Source organism: Pelobates fuscus, chromosome 7, assembly GCF_036172605.1.
Source record: "Pelobates fuscus isolate aPelFus1 chromosome 7, aPelFus1.pri, whole genome shotgun sequence".
In the NCBI taxonomy this organism is placed as follows: domain Eukaryota; kingdom Metazoa; phylum Chordata; class Amphibia; order Anura; family Pelobatidae; genus Pelobates; species Pelobates fuscus.
Window position 1 is genome coordinate 108353152 of NC_086323.1, and position 12173 is coordinate 108365324.

At 40.8% G+C, this 12173-nt stretch overlaps 1 long non-coding RNA gene across 1 annotated transcript; it reads right to left on the minus strand.

Moving 5' to 3' along the window:
- Positions 1 to 5156: 5156 nt before the first annotated feature.
- LOC134568755 (uncharacterized) lies at positions 5157 to 11410 on the minus strand. Its single transcript, XR_010084056.1, has 4 exons — positions 11384 to 11410; positions 11067 to 11093; positions 9682 to 9779; positions 5157 to 5417 (listed from the first exon to the last, which is right to left on the minus strand). It is a non-coding gene; the product is annotated as an uncharacterized LOC134568755 (long non-coding RNA).
- Between the last annotated feature and the right edge of the window lie 763 nt (positions 11411 to 12173).

Genomic DNA, 12173 nt, shown 5'->3' on the forward strand with positions numbered 1-12173 from the left:
GTCTACTCATCCACAACATTGAGAGGACTTACTCATTAAGTGTCCAGCCAACGAGCAGTGTTTGATGTTACATGAGTGGATACCCCACACTCGGAGCACAGGTCTGGGCTACGAGGCTCGACCCTTCGGGCTGGATGCTACATGGTTTAATCAAGTTTAACTATGCACCTCTATATCGTGCACCTTTAATATGTTTTCTTTTTGTCGTTCTCTTTCTTAAATATTTTCGTTTCTCACTGTACTATTTCTATGTACAATGTACGTAATGTATAACTGTGACACCAATTAGCTAACACTAACAAACCTGAGAAAATATACCTAAACCGCGGACGCGGCATGTTCCAGTGCTAATTGTACCCAAACCAATGTACCCAGAGGAACTTGTCATGTAACTTGTATTGTGCTATACGCAGAAATACCAATGTCACTCCAAAAATAAAGAATTTGAAAAAAAAAAAATGCAAACCATGACATTAGTGTTTGTTCTACTACTTAATTAATTTACTAGTAAAAAAAAAAGCACTAAATGCATTCTTTTTATTGACCACTAGATGTCCCTACAGCAAAGGAAATTGTCATACTGTCCAACATTAAACTTCATATTTTGTGGATCGTGGATTTTATTGAGGGAAGAATGCCAGGGCAAACGAGACAAATGAAAAGAAGAAACAGAAACATTGTGTGATTTCTCCTCTTCTCTGTATTTCTCTCTCTATCTGTGTGATTTCTCTCTCTATCTTTCTGTATGCTGACTGCCAAGTACAAAGGACAGAGCTTATAGCCATAATTGACACAGAGTTCTACATTTAAATGTATTTTTCACGCCTCACAAATACATGTTTGCTAAGGGCAGTGGCGCACAAAGTGGGGGGTGGAGAGGGCGGTCTGCCCCGAGTGCCACTAGGTAGAGGGGTGCCACCAGAGCTGGCCTTGGGGAGGTGTGAGCTGTGTGGTTGCACAGGGCACCGGGCGCAGGGGCCGTGAGCAGGAGCAGAAGAACTATTCGGAGAGCTGGGGGTGGAGCCAAATTTGAAGTGGAGGCGGAGCCAACCCAACAGCAGGGGCAGAGCTAAAGGCAGCCTCCACCCGCTGCTGCTATTGCTGCACACAGAGAGAAAGCAAGAAGGAGTCCCTGCTTCCCCAACAACTTCACACCAGGGATCTCAGTGACTCCATTCCTCCTCCAGTAAGTGAGAGAGAGTGTGTGCGCTGTGTGTGTGTGTGTGTGTAACTGTGATTTTGTCTGTTTGCTCGTGACTGTCTGTGACTGTGTGTGTGTGTGACTGTCTGCCTGTGACTGTGACAGTGTGTTTGACTGTCTGCCTGTAACTGTTTGTGACTGCCTTTGACTGTGTGTAACGTTCTACCTGTGACTGTTTGTGTGACTGTCTACTGTGACTGTGTGTGTGACTGACTGTCTGTGACTGTGTGTGTGACTGTCTGAATATGACTGCGTGTATGACTGCCTGCCTGTGCATGTGTGTGTAACTGTTTAAGAAAATAACAATAGGAGTCAGCGCTCTATAACCAAAGCAGGACAGTAGGAAATAAGGCAGCAATCCAGGGAAAGGGGTCCCTCAAAAAACCCTTAAAGATAATCACAAAAATGGGTAACACAAAGGTAAGGTAGGGCTGCCCCACAAACTATGAGTTAATAGTAGATATATATATATATATATATATATATTACAGAAAAGTCTTGATAGGGGTACTTTGGATCGAGTGAGTTCTTATGAGGTCAAGAGGATGTAGTCTTTCCACTTCTCAGATGACTGTAATATTCAGAGAGGGGCAACAAAAAGTGAAGAAGCTTGATAGTGCATTAAATATCACTGGGTATAAATATAGCAATAAAATAGTAGGGTTACACTCACATGTGGTGGAACTTATGCCAGTTCTGGTGTGTATAGCATTCAGCGGTATGATCGCCACTGACGGATATACTGCGAGTGTTCTAGGACTTGAGGGATGTCGAGACCCAAAATGACAAAAGAGGCGGCAATACTGCTCTCAATAAGATATAACTAGGCAGTCACAGTAATTATAGGGTAACACTCACATTTATTAGAGCTTAAGCCAGCTCTGGTATGTATAGCATACAGCGGTATAATCCCCACTTGAAGGATATGGTATGAGTGTTCTTAGAGATGGAGGTGTTGGGAACCCAAAACGACAAGAAGTAAAAGGCAGCGATAGTGCTCTCAATAGGATATAAAGGGTCGGTAAGATATGATAAAAAATTATACTCTCAGAGATAGAGCAGGCTAACTGCTCTATGATGACAGCAGTGGTGGATTGATTCCCACCTGGGATTCTTTGGAGTACAGGATAGAAGTTGTAGTTGCCATGTAGAATAAAAGTTATTGTATCAGAATAACGTAGAAGAAATAAAATAATAATATAATAAAAGTATAATAAAAGATAGTGGCACAATTGTAGGTGACCAAAATCAATTTATTAGTAAAACACAACAATAATATATATCCAAATGCATTTCACTGTGATGGCTTTATCAATGTAGTAAAAACTTTCTACCTGGCACTGTCTGAGTTTTTATAGGTATAGGATAAGTTAAAATTGGCATCAAAATTGGTCCATCCAATGAAAAATCATTATGTGATAACATGTACAAAACAGTTAGACATACCAATATTTCAAAAGATCTAACTTTGAGGCAGTTTATTTGTGTAAGTAAGTTTAAAACGAGGGTTATGAGGGTCAATATTTGGCATTGTTTGCCGAAACACGTGGTACGCCTCATTGCCACGTCATTTTGGTCTGGCCGCAAAGCCTTATGGGGTTTGTAGTTTTGGGTGGTTAAACTACACCTCGGCAGATAGATAGGTCTGCGTGATAGATGGAATAGAGGATCGGATGTTTTATGAGGCCGGTCAAAGGGGAGGGGGATGATCCCCCTAGAGGTGTTCCTTGATAGTAATGTAAACACTGCCTCTTCTCTGAAAAGATAGTGTTTACATAAAAAAGCATGCAGAGACTAGATGTGGACACCAGAACAACTACATTAAACTGTAATTGTTCTGGTGACTATAGTGTCCCTTTAATATCTAATTTTGCCCGGGGACCCAGAAGGCTGTCAGTGGGTCCCTACCTTGGACTTGCATGAGCTGAACTGGATTGAGATGTCAATTGCTAAATCCAATATATAACTTTTTTGCTGTTTAAGTGAGTTCCCTGTGCTTATTAATATATATGTGTCATCAAGGGTACCAATTTACGGAATTATCTAATAAACAGCTACAATATCAAATTTAAGAAAAGCCCTTTTTTGAATTTTGATCTTTGTGTTGCTCTCCTTATGTGGAATTGCCATATCTAAGGATACCAAATTAGGAAGATATCTACTAAACACATAAATAAACACATAACCACAAATACACACACACACACACACACATAACCACAGATATACACACAGATAACCACAGACATACACACACACACACACATAATCACAAACACACACACAAGTTAGTTACATACATAGCTGAAAAGAGACTTGCGTCCATCAAGTTCAGCCTTCCTCACATATGCTTTTGCTGTTGATCCAAAAGAAGGCAAAAAAAACAGTCTGAAGCGCTTCCAATTTTGCAACAAACTAGGACAAAATTATTTCTTGACCCCAAAATAGCAGTCAGATGTCTCCTTGGATCAAGCAGCTATTATCCCACTAATTAGAAATTGTATCCCTGTATGTTATGTTTTTGCAAGTATTTATCCAATTGCAATTTAAACATCTGTATAGACTCTGACAAAACCACCTCTTCCGGCAATGAATTCCATATCCTTATTGCTCTTACTGTAAAAAAACCTTTTCATAAACAGACATACATCCATATACACAGACAACCATTCTCCAGACTTACACACAACCACAGACCTTTCACACAATCACAAATATATACACACAAACATACCCGCAGACATACACACGATCACAAACATACACACACACACACACACACACAACAGACATAACCACAGATAAACAGTCACAGACACACACATAATCACAGAAACACGCATTTACAGACACATACACACAAAATCACATTCATACACAGACACAATCATAGACACACACATATACACTTAAAAAAAAATGAATAATGAGATCCACTCAGCTTCCCTACCTTGCTGAGTGGATCCTCTCCCTGGTGGCCTGTGGTTGGCACTGAGATAACTGTGCTCTCCCAGCACAGCTCCCATGTGCAACCTCTAGTGATGCAGATGAAATAGTGAGATACGACGTCATACCCTGGCTGCTAGAACATGGCGCCAGTTAACCCCGGGCCCCAACCGGACACTGTTATATTTACTAGAATAGGCACCTACCATGTGGGTAGGCAGGTGCCTACTCTGAAAAGTTTAGTTAGCAGCGGCTGCCCTGTAGCAACAATATAGAAAATTAACACAAGTTATACATATTTTTTTTTTTTTATTCCATAATTTAATTTCCAAAGTGACAGTTTCCCTTCAAAGACAGAGGCAGCACTGACTATCTGTACCACAGCTGACTCGTTTTTTTATTATAGATACTATAAAGACATTGGAAACATAAATAACTTTCGATTTATTGCATTGCTTATTACTCATAAAACTATGTAGAAGCTAGAGGTATACATAGTTGGACATAGATTCACATACAAAGTTAGTTTATATGCAGGCAAATACTGTTATGTTGTTACCCAATATTTAGAAAATAAGGGCATAGAGTGATGTATAAAGAGTCACATTGGGGCATAGTTCTGAAAATTTAGCAGTTACCATGACAACCAATAGAAAGTTCATACTCATTGCTGCATTTTCACAAATTTGCTACAGAAGACGTTTCAATCTGAACCCTCTTGCCTGGAAAATCTTTTTTTTTTGGAAAGGCTGACCAGGAAAAAGTGCACAAGCCTTAATTTGCCAGAAACTAACAGAAATTCTAATAGCCTGGTTTGAGAATGAAATACTTGTAAATGTCTGGCATTAAACAAAGACGTATTGATAAAAATACATGTGCATTTTAAGCAACCAATTATACATTACTATCTTTTTTTTTTTAAACTATTTTCTGCTACCGTATATTGTATTTAATTTATATTTATATATATATATATATAAAAAAAAAAATTAAAATAGCCGGTATATTGTTATAAATGACAGGCAAAATATTAAATCCCAGTACATTCCCACAGGTAATGAGATCAGAGGTGGGAATAGAGGTGGGAATAGAGGGCATACAAAATTAAATATCGAGAAAGACAGAAAGGAGAACAAAACATAAACAAAAACACATTAACAAAACATTTAAAGAGGAAAAGCTTATTGTTTGTTCCTTTGTTTCGTTCTTTCATAGTATAATGTTATTGTATGTCTTGATGTGTACGGGCTTCAGTTTCTTACAATAATGCCTGCAAAGAGAAGAGATCAAAGTTAATAAATATTCCACACAAAGTTTATGTAATTCCACATAAAATTATGTAACTTTGACAATAAACATCACTTGTTTGAATGCAAAGTTTAATTCAACATTTAGCTACCCAAAGGTAAAGTGACTGCCCAAGGCATTTCGAAATTCCCAGGTAAAACAATGAGCAGTAATGCTTTGGCTTGCATTTAATGGAACTCTATAGTGTTAGGGATGCAAATCCCCCTCCTCCCGTTTGCAATATAAAACTGGGGGAAAAAGTATTTTACTTCCCTTTACTACAGTGCCAAGGCTTCTTCCCACTTCGCATCCTGTGACGTCATCCTGGAGGCTTTTTTAAATCAATACTCCTCATCGATAAGCATAGTGGACGAGATATGCATATACTGTGAGCACCAGTGTGTACCCAATCAAATCCTTCTCAAAAAAGCATTGAATTCAGTGCTTTCCTATGTGCAGTACTTGATGACGTTCAACATACTCGAGGACATCGAACATCACGTGACAAAGTTTCAGAAGGTTGCTGCATAGGAAGCGCCTCTAGTGGCTATCTAGAAGACAGCATCTAGGTGTGTTTAACCCTGCAATGGTTGTCGTTTCTACTGAACTGTGAGGTTTTACATTGCAGGGTTAATACTACAGGGCCACAGCACGCACACCACTTCATTCCTTTCATACACCACTATACCTGCTCAAAAACTTTCATTTACAAAACCATTCAAATCTACTGCTCATTAGTGGATTTGTCAGTTACATGCACTAGTATGGGAGAAGAATGACTGGCTGAAAATCGTTTAGTCAATATCTTTCTTGTTGCCAAGTTAGGAAGAAACAAGGAAGGGAGCAGAAAGCAGAAACATTACAGAGTATTTGTTTTTCTGTTCATTTAAAAAAACATTTTTTTAAATTCTTTTAAAAAATGAATCAACTACTTTACACATTAAAAACAGGGATACCAGGGGGCGGAGCCGGACAGGCATCCTGACCAGACGCACTTTACAGGAGCTCCCGCCGCCGCCGAGCTGACCCAAACTCGACGAAAAACCTGAAAAAACCCGCTGAAATTCTACCGCAAATCAGCCTACCGGCTAGAGGAAGCTCTCCTGTAGGTGCTGGTACCAAACTCGACACCAGTCTCGTCCGGGAACCGCGGCAACGGTATGAGGCCTAGCAAAAGCACGGGGGAAGGACGTCCGCCTTCCCGCCAGATGCTGAAAGCAACACCAGAGCGTGAAACATGCACCCCCTATGGACCGGCGGGGGATATCCCGGTCCCCGTTAAAGGGAGTGTCCCGAACCCAGCACCAAGCGACAGGTACAAAGACCTCTCGAAGACACGCGGCGACGGGAACACCCAAGATGGCGGAGCATTATCAGCCAATGCCACCTGACAAGCACCGAAAACAACCTGGTGCCTCACACACAGGTGAACAGGCAAAAGACCCCATTACTATTATCTTTGACCGCTTCTGGGACATGCTGGAAGCACGCCTGCAGGCGGGAAAGCCACACTGAATCTCCCATACTACGACCAGAGCCGATGGCAGAAGGGTGTGTGAGGGTCCACTTCAGGGCAGCGCAAACACCCAAGCTTCCGACACTCACGTTACAAGCCCTCCCGGGCTGAGAGCAACAAGGGGCAAGCCCCAGAGGTGCCGGCCACACAAGCGGGGAAAGGCAAAGCGAAGACCCAAGCGACCAGGCAAAATTCCTTGCAACATCCCGAAAGGGTCGAGCCTGGACCACACCGGTCTCCAGGCTCGTGGCCTACACACACCAGCCCTCATGCAACCCCGGGGCAGAAGGGGTCCCCCGCCCCCGATGCTTCGCGGCTTCACACAGCCGAGACAGCACCCAGACGTATGACCCACACCAGGGAGACAACGAACGACTAGCACCCACAAGGCCCGCAGCAACAGAGTCCGAATCCCGGCACACGCTACGGAAGAGAGATCCTTAGCATACCATGCCAGTACAGACGACCGTCAGCAAGGTCTTAACCAGCAGAGATATCAGAACCTTCCCACACCGTACCCGACAGCACTGGCCCAGATTAAGAACCAACGCTTGTATGGGACCAGCACCAGGGTGAGAGGAGACACTGGGTCGGCAAGCACTAAAGAATACCTACTGAAACATAATAGTGGCATCGGATGACGGTCTAAAGGCCCACCGCTGCGGCCGCTAGCCGTGCAATACAGGACTAAAACCTCAGTGCAACACCTAACCTTTTATAATTAACTCGATAGACTTGTCCAATTTAGCCTTTAATGCAACGTACAGTTCATAAGCTACACTGTAGAAGGTTAAAGTCAGTTTAATTTTATTTTGATTCGTACAAAGCTTTTGATATATGCATTTGACCAAATTTTTATTTTAACGCTAGACCTGTCGAGGCCAAGCCTACTCAGTGCCATGCCTGTTTAGTAATGTCATATAATTGCATACCGTAAACCACTGGTTACCTGTCAGGTTAATCTTAATTCTTTATTAAACCGCAGACTCGCACAGTAGCTAACAGAGTACAAATGTTACCGTTAACCACCCTTAAAACTGCAATGCCATAGACGGGACGTAACATTTAATATACTTATAAACGCAATTACATTAGGCAATTTTTAGGCTTGTATAGCTCAGCGTGTAACACAATGCTACAACTACTTGTACTGTTGGACCGTAATTTTAAGTATGCTCAAACCTGTTTAAAAATATAAAATTGTGTTACTCTTATGCCCCGCTTGTTTCGCGTGGGAAAAGCTGGAGGAATGCCTTTGGGGTACCTCTTGCCTGCTTGTGTTATGTCTATGCACTACAAAAAAAATAAATAAATAAAAAACAAACAAAAAAACAGGGATACCAAAGGATTTATGCTGAATTTTCAATGGCAGATATGCTTCTTCATAATTCTAGATTGCCATTATTTAAATATATGACGTCTCTATCCATGCAGTTATTGACATCGGCCAAATCCTTTATCTCTGCCCTCTAAAATCAGTGCGTAGCTCTGAATTTTCAGCAAAGCTTAGTGCGTGTTGAAGAAATGAGATCCATGGCGGAGCCTGTAGCTGCTTTGTGTGACCGATCTGATAAGTATTTGGAGATTTGATGCCCAGGCTAGACTAAGTCACGAAACTCACAGATGTAGACAAATCAGTTTCTTCAGTGGACTCGTATAGCCTCACGCTTACTTAGTTTCCTGGTGCTGACATCGTGACCTGTGCTAAGTCGCACATGTCCATTGACACTCTTTTTCCCATATTTCCACTCTATTCCATTATTTAGTTATCCCCCACCACCACCTTTTTTTCTGGGTCATACATGAGTAGCAGGCTGAATATATCTACTAAGATTGGATTTTGGAATAAAGATGGTGTTGCTATACCTTGCATTATGTACTTCATTTGATACTTTTTATTTTATTTTTTTTATTTTTCCTGTTGTCATTTAAATGTGAACTTGTCTAAGTTGGATGTATTTACCCATGCTTCTTTTTTGTTATTGCTGAGAAAAAAAAGTAGTCTACACGAATATTGTAAAAAAGCAAAACAAGCCGGGCTGACAAAAAAAGGATGTTGTTTACGTATGCTAACTTTAATTTTACCTAGCAAAGCATTATAAAGGGTAATTGCAACAACACATAAACAACCATTTGCCATCACTTTTGTTCCAAGACTAACTTCCCCATGCAGAGAAACACAATGTAGGACTCTGTTCTGCCCTTCTAGATAGATAGATAGATAGATAGACAGACAGACAGACAGACAGACAGACAGATAGATAGATAGATACATAGATACATAGATAGATAGATAGATAGATAGATCTGAAAATGGAAGTACCCTTCTCTTGTCCAATACTATGACTATAGCTGCATTTTAGCTGTCAGGGAAGGGGGAAAAGGTGAGGAATCCAAGTACAATCAGTATACTATAGGGGTTATTAGCAGGATACTATAGAGGTTTTCCTATTCTCTGTATACTTGGTATAATATAGCCACTTCCTATAAGTGTGCACCATGCACACATTCTGGGTGTATACTTATGAAACAGCATCTCTAAAAATATAAACCGCTTCTTCACAACCAACCATAAACAGAGCATCTGGCCATTTCACAATTTAGATTAATTTATATTTGTGTCCAAGTGATATTCTCACTACATTACATTTTTATTTAATATATATGTAGATCACATGAGCAGTCATTGCACGAGAACAGCGTCGCTGTTTTAAGCTTTCTATTAACTTACAACACTGCAGTAGAAACACAGCCCAACGATTGCAGCCACAGAAATGATTGCAACAGCTATAGAGATTAGAATTACACCCCAGAACTTTAGCACTGGCTCTGTAAAAGATCAAATTATATTCCGGTTCAGTGTTATGTTATGTCAGACGAGAATGAAAAATAATTCAAAGAATGTAACACTTATAACAGTAGTCTCTATAATCAGATTTCAGAAAACATTCTATGGAAATTCTTGCAGAGCTATTTATTACAGTGAATTGTCAAGCATTCAAAGTGAAATATATCGTCAAAGAAGCTAAACTGGAAGCATTTTTTCTCCTTTAACTACTTTGGGCTTAAGTTCTCACTTTTAGAAATAAACCTGACAGTGTTTAAGTTTAAGTTTACCTGTAATCCAGCACCAGGGAAATGGGGGGGGGGGGGACTGGGGGGGGGGGGGGGGGAGGGGGAAAGAGACATACAAAGGGCTTAGGGGATAACGAGGAACACATAGAGGCAGGGGGAAAGTAAGAAACAAAAAAAAAGGGGCTGGCTGGGGGAAGTAAGAGGCACACAGAGAGGCAGGGGGGAAGTAAGAAAGTAAAAGAGGGGCTTGCTGGGGAAAGTAAGAAGCACATAGATGACCTGGAGTTAGTAAGAAACACATAAAAGAGGTAGGAGAAGTAAGAGCGACATAAAGGGACTGGGGGAAGTAAGAAACACACAAAGGGGCTGGGGGGAAGTAAGGGCCATAGAAGGGATGGGGGAAGTAAAAGACACATAAATAAGCTAGGGGGAGTAAGAGACACAAAGGGGCTGCGGGAATGTAATATACACAAATGTACTGGTGGGGAAGTAACAGGCACACAAAGTTGTTTAAGGAGTAAGACACACACATGGAGGACAAGAGACACACAATGGGTTGTAAGGCACACAAAAATGGGGATATGATCCACTATAGGGGAGTGTAAAATAAAATAGGTATAAAATACACTAATGGGAAATCCATGCACCAGGCATGATTATAATAGAAAAGCATCAAGTGCATACAACATGTGTGCAGCAATCACTGTGATTCACCAATCCAAAATCTCAATGGCATCTGGCACCAATGTGTTGGGAATCATCGGGATGTGTGTGATAATGCAGAACATGAAAACCTTTGACAATTGATCTTTACTGTTTAACTTTTTCTTAGTAAAGGACAGCATCTACACACAAAACCATTTCATTATTATTTAGTGGTTTTGGTTCAGGCAGCATCGCCTTAAGATTGCTAATGGGATAAAATGCAGTTTGAGGCATGCATGGCTGGTGTAGACCGGGTCAGCAGTCAGTAATCTCATTTGCTGACATTAGTACATCGATATTACATGGAAATTGATTAAATAATTAACAATTTTGTACCTGTGGTGGTTGAGGTGGGAACGGGTGCTGTAGAGAAATTATGTTCAGTAGATTCAGTATAGGCAAAATGGATGGACGGATAGATAGATAGATAGACAGATAGATAGAGAACGAGAGAGAGGGAGAGAGAGATAGACAGATAGATAGACAGATAGACAGATAGATAGATATATAGATAGAGAGACAGATAGATAGAGAGATAGATAGATAGATAGATAGATAGAGAACGATAGAGAGGGAGAGATAGACAGATAGATATATAGATAGAGAGACAGATAGATAGATAGATAGATAGATAGATATTTTGCATCACATACCTGATGTTGTCATATTTAGAAGTGCTGTAAAAAAAATATATAATTTTAGATGTATTGGAAATAAAAACACAGGAAGATAAAATGAATGAAAGTAGATATATAGAAAGACATCCCAAGTCTCCTGGTAGTTCCGAGACATTTTGGATATGGCTCACTGACAGCCGCAAATCATATACAATATATCCCTGATATCACTAGGACCCTGTGATATCAGCCGGCAGAGAGGTAGTGATAGCTTGTCACTTCCTCCCATATTCAAAGAAAGCCACATGGGAGGAATAGAGGGAGGACGAGGCTAGAGGCAGCTGGAAGTGGCCGCACCACCACAGGAAGCAGTCCCTCCAGGACACAAAAGGTAAGCTAACAGAATGGTGGCTGCAAATACAAAAAAATGAGCATGCATGTATGTGTGTGTTTATCTGTGCGTGTATGTGCCAGTCTGTGTATCTTTGTATGTGTGTCAGTGTGCGTATTTGTGTGTATGCGATTTTGTGCATCTGAGTGTGTGTGTATGCCAGATTGTAAGTTTGCATGTGTGCGTATCTGAGTGTCACTGTTTGTATCTAATTGTCAGTGTGGGATTCTGAGTGAATCTAAGTGTGTTTTTGCGCCAGTGTGTGTATCTGAGTGAGTGTGTGTGTGTGTTCCAGTGTGTGTGTATGTGCCAGTGTATGTATCTGAGTGTGTGTGTAAGTGCCAGTGTATGTATCTAAGTGATAAGGTGTATGGATGTGTCATTGTGTGTATGTGTCATTGTGTTTCTAGATGTGTGCATGTGTCATTGTGTTTC